At 34.7% G+C, this 10,006-nt stretch overlaps 1 non-coding gene across 1 annotated transcript; it reads left to right on the top strand.

Annotated features, from left to right (window-relative positions):
* The first annotated feature begins 880 nt into the window (after positions 1–880).
* Positions 881–1,006, top strand: LOC124108795 (U6atac minor spliceosomal RNA). Its single transcript, XR_006856783.1, has one exon. It is a non-coding gene; the product is annotated as a U6atac minor spliceosomal RNA (small nuclear RNA).
* The last annotated feature ends 9,000 nt before the right edge of the window (positions 1,007–10,006 follow it).

Here is a 10,006-nt window from a genome sequence, read left to right as displayed (position 1 = left end):
TAATTCATAGCAAGATATGTGAAGCAGAAGGCATCACAATACCAGAACTTAAATTATTCTATTTGGTGGGTGCCAAAGAAAATGGATACATCCTATACAAATTGGATGCAAGGGAACAAATGGTCAGTTTAGAGCTAATTAAGTTTTGGGAACTCCAAGGATAAATTGTTTAAGCAAGATGCAATGCACAGTCATGATTCATAATAAATGATTGTTTTATTATTGATGTGGGACTCCTAATTATGAAGCATGGTGTAGGGAGAAATTGTAAGGTGAGTTCTAGGTCCAGGGAAATGTTAGGATGGAATGAATAAATGCAGGAAAAGGGAAAATTCAGCAACCTCCAATTTGTTTCACTGACTATATTTCAATATTTTAAATACTTTCTGATCATTGATGACTGCCATTTACCAAAAACCTGGAGTAGTGTCTATGTCAGTGTTGTGTGCACAGTGCCAGCAAAGTGACAAATAAACATAATATTTTCTTAAATGAATAATTTAAAAGCAGAATCATGCTTTTCAGACCAACCTTAACTTTGATCTACTGAAATTTTATATATTCTCACAATGTTCAGAAAGCATGTTGAATAGGAAAAAATATCAGAGACAAAGGGTACTCTGAGTACTTCTTACCCCTCATCCTGATCCCAAATCAGGTTTTCTGATTTCTAAGTGAATTTACAGGGTGTGAGTTTCATTGACTGGTTTGATTCATTTTTATGTTCCTAGAAAGAAGCTCATATGGATAAGTTCAGCAGTATTGAATAAAACCTGGTATGATTACTTTTGTAGTTTGGTGCATCTTAGATGTTCAACCTCCTTTTCTATGTTTTGAGCTTATTCTGTTCATTCACTCATTTAAAAATTACTGAGTACTTGTGTTGTATGAAAGAAAAGAAGGTTAGCACTCTCCTAGACAAGGATGGAAGAGGGCCTTGGGCCTGACAACACACATACGGTGAAGGCATTGCCACCTACTTCATGGCATCTAACCATCATTTTTCTCTTCTCAAGTTAAAGAGTCAAATAGACCACAACCCAATAATTTTGGGTGACTTTAACATGCCTATTTCATCACTTGTTAAATTTTCCAAACAAAAGCTGAACAAAGAAACTATAGAACTCAATAATACAATCAATAACTTAGACTTAACTGACATATATGGAATATTCCATCCTTCAATGAGAGAATATACTTTCTTCTCAGCAGCACATGGGTCCTTCTCTAAAATAGACAATATAGCATGCCACAAAGCAACTCTTAGCAAATATAAAAAAGTAGAGATACTACCCTGATTCTATCAGATCATAATGGAATGAAATAAGAAATCAAAGATAAAATAAGAACCAAAATCCACTACAACACCTGGAAACTAATATGCTACTGAATGAACAGTGGGTTACAGAAGACATCAAGGAGGAAATTAAAAAAATTTTAGAGGTGAATGAGAACACAGATACAATATATCAAAATCTCTGGGACACTATGAAAGTAGTTCCAAGAGGAAAGCTCATTGCATAGAGTCCATTCCTTAAAAGAAGAAAAAGTCAACAAATAAATGACATAACACTACATCTCAAAGCCCTAGAAAAAGAAGAACAAACCAATACCAAAAGCAGCAGAAGACAGGAAATAATTAAAATCAGAGCTGAAATCAATGAATTTGAAACAAAAGAAATAATTTAAAACATAGACAAAACAAAAAGTTGATTCTTTTAAAAAATAAAATTGATAAACCATTAGCCTTGCTAATGAGGAGAAGGAGAAAGAAACTCAAATCACTAACATATGTGATGAAAAAGGAAATATCACAACAGACACTACAGAAATACACAAGATAATTAGAAATTATTTTGAAAACTTGTACTCCAATAAATAGAAAATATTGATGGCATTGACAAATTTCTAGAGTCATATATTTTGCCAAAATTGAATCAGGATGATATACATAATTTAAAAAGATCAATTTCAAGTGACAAAATATCAGACACCATCAAAAGTCTACCAACCGAGAAAAGCCCAGGACTGGGTGGATACACGCCAAGATCTACAAGACCTTTAAAGAAGAACTAAAACCAATACTCTCCAATTTATTTCAGGAAATAGAAAAAGAGGCAGCACTTCCAAACTCATTCTATGAAGCTAATATCACTCTGATTCGAAAACCAAGCAAAGACATATCAAAAAAAGAAAACTTCAGATCAATATCTCTAATAAACATAGATGCAAAATTCTCAATAAAATTCTGTCACATCAGATACAAAAATTTATCAAAAAGATTGTGTACCATGATCAAGTGGAATTCATCCCAGGGATGCAAGGTTGGCTCAACATATGAAAATCAATAAATGTAATTCATCACATCAATAGACTTAAAGATAAGAATCATATGATCATCTCAAGAGACACACAAAAAAGCATTTGACAAAATACAGCATCCTTTTATGTTCAAAACCCTAGAAAATCTAGGGATAACAGGAATATGTCTCAACATCATAAAGGCTGTCTATGCTAAGCACCAGGCCAACCTCATTCTAAATGGAGAAAAATAGAAGGCATTCCCTCTGAAAACTGGAGCAAGGCAAGAATGCCCTCTTTCACCACTTCTATTTAACATAGTTCTTGAAACACTGGCCAGAGCAATTAGACAGATGAAAGAAATTAAAGGGATACACATAGGAAAAGAAGAACTCAAATTGATACTATTTGCTGATGATTGATTCTATACCTGGAAGACCCTAAAATTTCCACCAGAAAACTTCTAGAACTAGTAAATGAATTCAGAAAAGTAGCAGCATATAAAGTCAACACCCATAAATCAAAGACATTTCTGGATATCAGTGACACATCTTCAGAAGGGGAAATGAGGAAAACTACCCCATTCTCCATAGCCTCAAACAAACAAACAAACAAACAAACAAACAAAACCCCAAAAACTTGGGAATCAACTTAACAAAAGATGTGAAAGATCTATCTATATAATGAAAATGTCAGAACCCTAAAGAAAGAAATAAAAGAAGACCTTAGAAGTTGGAAAGATCTACCTTGCTCTTGGATAGGCAGAATTAATATTATCAAAATGACCATACTTCCAAAAACACTATACAGATTTAATGTAATTTCGATCAAAATTCCAGTGACACTCCTCGTATAAATAGAAAAAGCAATCATGAAATTCATCTGGGAAAATAAGAGATCCAGAATAGCTAAAGAAATCCCTAGCAGGAAGAGTGAAGCAGGTGGCATCACTATATCAGACCTTAAACTATACTACAGAGCAACAGTAACAAAAACAGCAATGGTATTGGCACCAAAATAGACTGGTAGACCAATGGTACAGAATAGAGGACACAGAGACTAACCCACAAAATTACAATTATCTTATATTAGACAAAGGAACCAAGAACATGCATTGGAGAAAAGAGCCTCTTCAACAAATGGTGCTGGGAAAACTGGAAATCCATATGCAACAAAACCCCTATCTCTCACCATCCACAAATCTCAACTCAAAATAGATCAAGGACTTAGGAATACAACCAGAGACCCTGCATCTAGTAGAAGAAAAAGTAGGATCTAATCTCCATCATGTGGGATTAGGCCTCAACTTCCTTAATAAGACTCCCGTGGCACAAGAATTAAAACCAAGAATTAATAAATGGGATGGAAACTTAAGTTTTTTCTCAGCAAAAGAAACAATCTGTGAGGTGACTAGAAAACCTACATCTTGGGAGCAAATTTTTACCCCTCACACATCAGATAGAGCACTAATCTCTAGGGTATATAAAGAACTCAAAAAGCTAAACACCAAAAACAAAACAAAACAAAACAAAAAAAAAAACAACTCAATAAATAAATGGGCCAAGGACCTGAAGAGACACTTTCTCAGAAGATGATGTACAATCATTCAACAAATATATGAAAAAATGTTTATCATCACTTGCAATTAGAGAAATGCAGATCAAAACCACTCTAAGATTTCACCTCACTCCAGTTGGAATGGCAGCTCTTATGCATACAAACAATAATAAGTGTTGGCGAGGATGCAGGGAAAAAGGCACACTTGTATAAGGCAAGTTTGTTGCTTGGGAACCGAGGCAGGCAGTTTTCCTATCTCTCAGAGAGGCAACAGGGAAACTGGCATGTCCCTTTATCTTCTCAAGGAGAGAGCAGGGAAACCAGTAAGTCCCTATCTCAGAGGCCCATAAGTTGTCTCCTATCTCTCAATGAGAGGACTAGGAGACACCTGCAGGTCTCCAGGCTGGTAGGTTTTATCTCAGGTTAGTTTCTATTTCTTGGGAATAAAAACAATATTCATAAAGTGGGGGTGGGGAAAGGAAGATGGCTGCAATTATGCTAATACCTTCCTTTGTGTCATACAACTCTTGCCTGATATATGTATCTCCAACTACTTCTCTCTAAACCTGGATGCCCAGAACTTGTGCCAATTCCTAAGATTTGGTTTGGAAGTTCATAAGTCACATGTTTATCAAACTTCCCTGGTACAGTTTTCCCTAAGTTATCTGGGTGAAAGACAAAGTTATTTATTTATGCTTTTAATTTTCAAATTGTCATCTAGAACTACTTTCGAAGATCCAGTAAAAATCTGCATTAATGCCATGACAGTGTGAAATTGTCCTTCAAATTTAGAATGCTTCTTGTCACTTTCTGTGCTTACCTTGGGAGGACTAGTAACAAGCAATCCATGGACTGGCACTGGTCTGTGGATTAACTTAGATAAGAATGATGTAAAGAAATGTGAAAAGGAGAGGAAATTTAGATGTTGTATATGAAAGGAAATAGAAAAAAAGAGTATTGGAAACACACCAGTGTAGATGATTACAATGGAAGTCTTCAGTGGGTAGCCTGATCAACCAGGGCAGGTCTCACCTGTCAATCTGATATCCCTTTATTTTTGGTGCACCAGTAGCAGCCAAAGTGCACAGTTTACATTATTATTCACTTTTGATGTTGTATATTCCATGGGTAGGGACAGATATGTAATGACTTCTATCCACCATTATAGTATGATAGAGTGTAATTTCATTGCCCTCAAGATTTTCTATGCCCTGCCTAGTTGTCCCTCCCTTCCATTTAACCTTGGTAATAACTGATCTTATTTTCCCCATAGTTTGCCTTTTCCATAATGTTACATCTTGGAAAAATATATTATACAGGCTTTTCAGATTGGTTTATTTCCTTTGGAACATACATTTAAGATTTTTGATGTTTTTTCATGCCTTGAGATTTCTTTTTTTAATTAATTAAAAAAAATGATAGCACAACACATTGCAATTCTTATTACATGTATACAGCACAATTTTTTGTATCTCTGGTTGTGTATAAAGTATGTTGACACTAATTCATTCCTTGGAAATCTGGGAAAGTATGAAAATCAATAAATTCATCACATCTCTCTCCTTGGTTTATACCCCAAAGACTTAAAAACAGCATGCTATAGGGACACAGCCTCATCAATGTATACAGCAGCACAATTCTCAATAGCTAAACTGTGGAACCAACCTAGATGCCCTTCAGTGGATGAACTGATAAAAAAAAGTGGCATATATACACAATGGAATATTTCTCTGCCATAAAAGAGAATAAAATCATGGCATTTGTAGGTAAATGGATAGAGTTAGAGAAGATAATGCTAAGTGAAGTTAGCCAATCCCCAAAAAACAAATGCTGAATGTTTTCTCTAATATAAGGAGGCTGACTCATAGGGTGGAATAGATGAATTCTAGATAGGGAAGAGGGGTGGGAGGAAAAGGGAGGGGCAAGGAATTAGCAAGGAGAGCTGATTTCTTTTTAGTATGAATGATATTTCACCCTATGAAAGTTCTGGCTTGTTTTTACTTTTTCAAAAGCTGAGGTAGTTATCCACTATATTTACTTTTATTAACATGCAATAGTTGTGCAAACAGTACAAACTAATGGGTTTCACTGTGATGTTTTCATCATGCTTATATTGTGCATTGGTCATGTCTACCCTCCCTTCTATCCCATCTTATTCCCTCCATTCCTCCTCCTTCTTCAGCTGCTTTACCATGTTGTAATACTACCTTTTTTACTTTCAGGTCTTTTTTATTCTTTTAGTTTACACTGATGAGAAAAATCATGTGATACTTGTCTTTCTGTTTGCAAGTTATTTTGCATATCATGATAACTTCCAGTTCCACCAATGTTCCTGCAAACAGCATCAGGTTATTCATTATGGCAGTTTTTTTTTTTTTTACATATGTAACACATTTTAAAACATACTTTCATTTGTTGACTGGCATGTAGACTGATTCTATATAATGATTATCATGAAAAGTGCCACAATAAACATGGGTATGCAGGTATCTTTTGTATGCTGACTGCATTTTTTTTTTTGGATACATTCCCAGTAGTGTTATAGCTGGATCAGATATTAGTTCCATTTTCATCCATACTGTTTTGCATACTAATTACCAATCCTACCAATAGTATGTGTGGTTCCCTTACTTCACATCCACTCTTGCATTTTTTAATTTTTTTCTTTGATCCTAGCCATGCTAATTGAGATGAGATGGAATCTCAACATAGATTTGATTTGATTTCCCCTGATGGTTAAACATGTTGAATATTATTTCCTGTATTTATTGGTCATTTGTACTTATTCTTTTCAAAAGTGTTTATTCAGGTTTTTTGCCTATGTTTTGATTCATTACTTGCTTTTTGCTGTTAAATTTTTGGATTTATTTTTATATTCTTGTCATCAATCTTCTGTTAGTTGCATAGGTTGGAAAATATTTTCTCCCAGTCTGTAAGTTATCCCTTCACTCCTCATTTTTTCATTATCTATGTAGAAGTTTTTAAATTTGATGTTATCCCATTGGTCAATTCTTGCTTTTCGCTTCTGAGCAAGAAAGCATTTTTGTGCCAATATCTTGAAGTGTTGATCAGTGTTTTTTTCTAGTAGCTTTGAAGTTCCAGGTCTTACATTAAGGTGTCCCATCATTTTGAGTTGATTTCAGTACAGGGTGTGAGAGAGGGATCTAGATTTAATCTTCTACATGTGGATATCCAGTTTTCCCAGCACAATTTGTTGAAAGGCAGTCTTTTATCTAAGGTATGTTTTGGCAGCTATATTGAGAATCAGTTGGCTGTAGATGCTTAGAATTATTTGTGAGTCAGGGAATATTCTGTTCTATTGATCTATGTATCTTTTTTTTATTCCAGTACCATTCTGTTCTTTTTCTTATGACCTTTTAGTGTATTTTGAAATCAATTATTGCAGGGTCTCCAGCATTGCTCTAATTTTCCTAAGGATTTCTTTAGCTATTTAGCAATGTTGTGCTACCATATGAATTTTAGAATTGTTTCTGGTTCAGTGAAGAATGTCATTAGCATTGTGATGGGAATTACTTCAAAGCTGTAGATTTCTTTTGGAAGTATATCTATTTTATAAATATTCATTCTCACAATCCATAACCATGGGACATCTTTTCACCTTCTAGTATCTTCTTCAATTTCTTGATTCAGCATTTTGTAAGTTTTTTTAAAAAATCACTTTTTTAGTTGTAGTTGGACACAATAGCTTTATTTTATTTATTTATTTTATGTGGTGCTGAGGATTGAACCCAGGGCCCCGGACTTGCTAGGGAAGTGCTCTACCGCTGAGCCACAAGCCCTGTCCAGTGTTTTATAATTCTTTATTGCAGAAGTCTTCCATACACTCAAATATCAAAAACTGCTGATTTATATATGTTGAATTTCTTTTTTTTTTAGTTTTTTTAATTGTTTGTTCAAAACATTACAAGGCTCTTGACATATCATATTTCATACATTAGATTCAAGTGGGTTATGAATTCCCATTTTTGCCCCAAATACAGATTGCAGAATCACATCGGTTACACATCCACATTTTTACATAATGCCATATTAGTGACTGTTGTATTCTGCTACCTTTCCTATCCTCTACTATCCCCCTCCCCTCCCCTCCCATCTTCTCTCTCTATCCCATCTACTGTAATTCATTTCTCTCCTTGTTTTTTTCCCATTCCCCTCACAACCTCTTATATGTAATTTTGTATAACAATGAGGGTCTCCCTCCATTACCATGCAATTTCCCTTTTCTCTCCCTTTCCCTCCCACCTCATGTCTCTGTTTAATGTTAATCTTTTCCTACTGCTCTTCCTCCCTGCTCTGTTCTTAGTTGCTCTCTTTATATCAAAGAAGACATTTGGCATTTGTTTTTAGGGATTGGCTAGCTTCACTTAACATAATCTGCTTGTGTTTAATTCTGTTTAGGTGGTGCTTTACACTTATTGAATTTGTGTATGTTGAACCAAGTTCACATACCTGGAATAAACCTCTCTTGATGATGGTGTATTATCTTCTTGATGTGTTTCTCAATGTGGTTTACTAATAATTTGTTAAGGATTATTTTTTTCATCTATGCTCATCAGTGATACAGGTCTGTAATTTTCCTTCCTTGATGTGTCCTTGTTTTTGGTATCAGGGTTATATTGGCTTCATAGAATGTATTTGGGATTGTCCTCTCGCTTTCAATTTTATGGTATAATTTGAGAAAGACTGGTGTCGACAGTTCTTTAAAGGTCTGGTAGAACTCTGCTGAGAATCCATTGGGTCCTGGACTTTTCTTTGTTGGAAAACTTTTGTTTGTTTCATGACTTGATATTGGTCTGTTTAATTTTCTCTATCTTCTGATTTCAACCTGGGTAGGTCCTATGTATCTAGAAATTTATCAGTGTCTTCTAGATTTTCCAGTTTATTGGAGTATAAATTTTCAAAATAGTTTCTCATGATCCTCTAGATGTCAGAATGTTCTGTGGTGATATCTTCTTTTTCATCTCTACTTTTGTGTATTTGGGTTTTACTCTCCTTCTTTTTGTTAGTTTGGCTAAAGATCCATCAATCTTATTTATCTCTTTGCAGAACCAACTCTTTGTTGTATTAATCTTGTGTATTATTTTTATTCTCAATTTTATTAATTTCATCTCTTATCTCATATATTTGTCTTCTACTGATTTTGGAATTAACTTGTTCTTGTTTTTCTAAGACTTCAACATGGAATATAAGCTTACTTGTTTGGGATCTAAATTTTTTTTTAATGTAAGCACTCAATGCTGTAAATTTTCCTAGGAGAATGCTTTCATAATGCCCCAAAGATCTGGATATGTTGTGTATATTTTCTCATTAGTTTATAAGAATTTCTTAGTTTCTTCCCTTATTTATTCTATGATACAGTCTTCATTCAACATAATATTGTTCATTCTCCATTTGATGTAGTTTTTCTTGCTTTTGATTTTTTAAAAAAATTTTTATTGTTGGTTGTTCAAAACATTACATAGTTCTTGATATATCATATTTCACACTTTGATTCAAGTGGGTTATGAACTCCCATTTTTACCCCGTATACAGATTGCAGAATCACATCAGTTACACATCCATTGATTTACATATTGCCATACTAATGTCTGTTGTATTCTGCTGCCTTTCCTATCCTCTACTATCCCCCCTCCCCTCCCCTCCCCTCTTCTCTCTCTACCCCTTCTACTGTAATTCATTTCTCCCCCTTGTATTTTTTCCCTTTCCCCTCACTTCCTCTTGTATGTAATTTTGTATAACCCTGAGGGTCTCCTTCCATTTCCATGCAATTTCTCTTCTCTCTCCCTTTCCCTCCCACCTCTCATCCCTGTTTAATGTTAAACTTCTTCTCATGCTATTCGTCCCTACTCTGTTCTTAGTCACTCTCCTTATATCAAAGAAGACATTTGGCATTTGTTTTTTAGGGATTGGCTAGCTTCACTTAGCATAATCTGCTCTAATGCCATCCATTTCCCTGCAAATTCTATGATTTTGTCATTTTTTAATGCAGAGTAATACTCCATTGTGTATAAATGCCACATTTTTTTAATCCATTCATCCATTGAAGGGCATCTAGGTTGGTTCCACAGTCTTGCTATTGTGAATTGTGCTGCTATGAACATCGATGTAGCAGTGTCCCTGTAGCATG

This window comes from Marmota monax, unplaced genomic scaffold (assembly GCF_021218885.2).
Source record: "Marmota monax isolate L192 unplaced genomic scaffold, Marmota_monax_Labrador192_F-V1.1 WCK01_AAM20220418_F8-fsc00045, whole genome shotgun sequence".
In the NCBI taxonomy this organism is placed as follows: Eukaryota; Metazoa; Chordata; class Mammalia; order Rodentia; family Sciuridae; genus Marmota; species Marmota monax.
The sequence above is the reverse complement of the archived record's forward strand: the minus strand, read 5'-3'. Positions and strand labels throughout refer to the sequence as shown.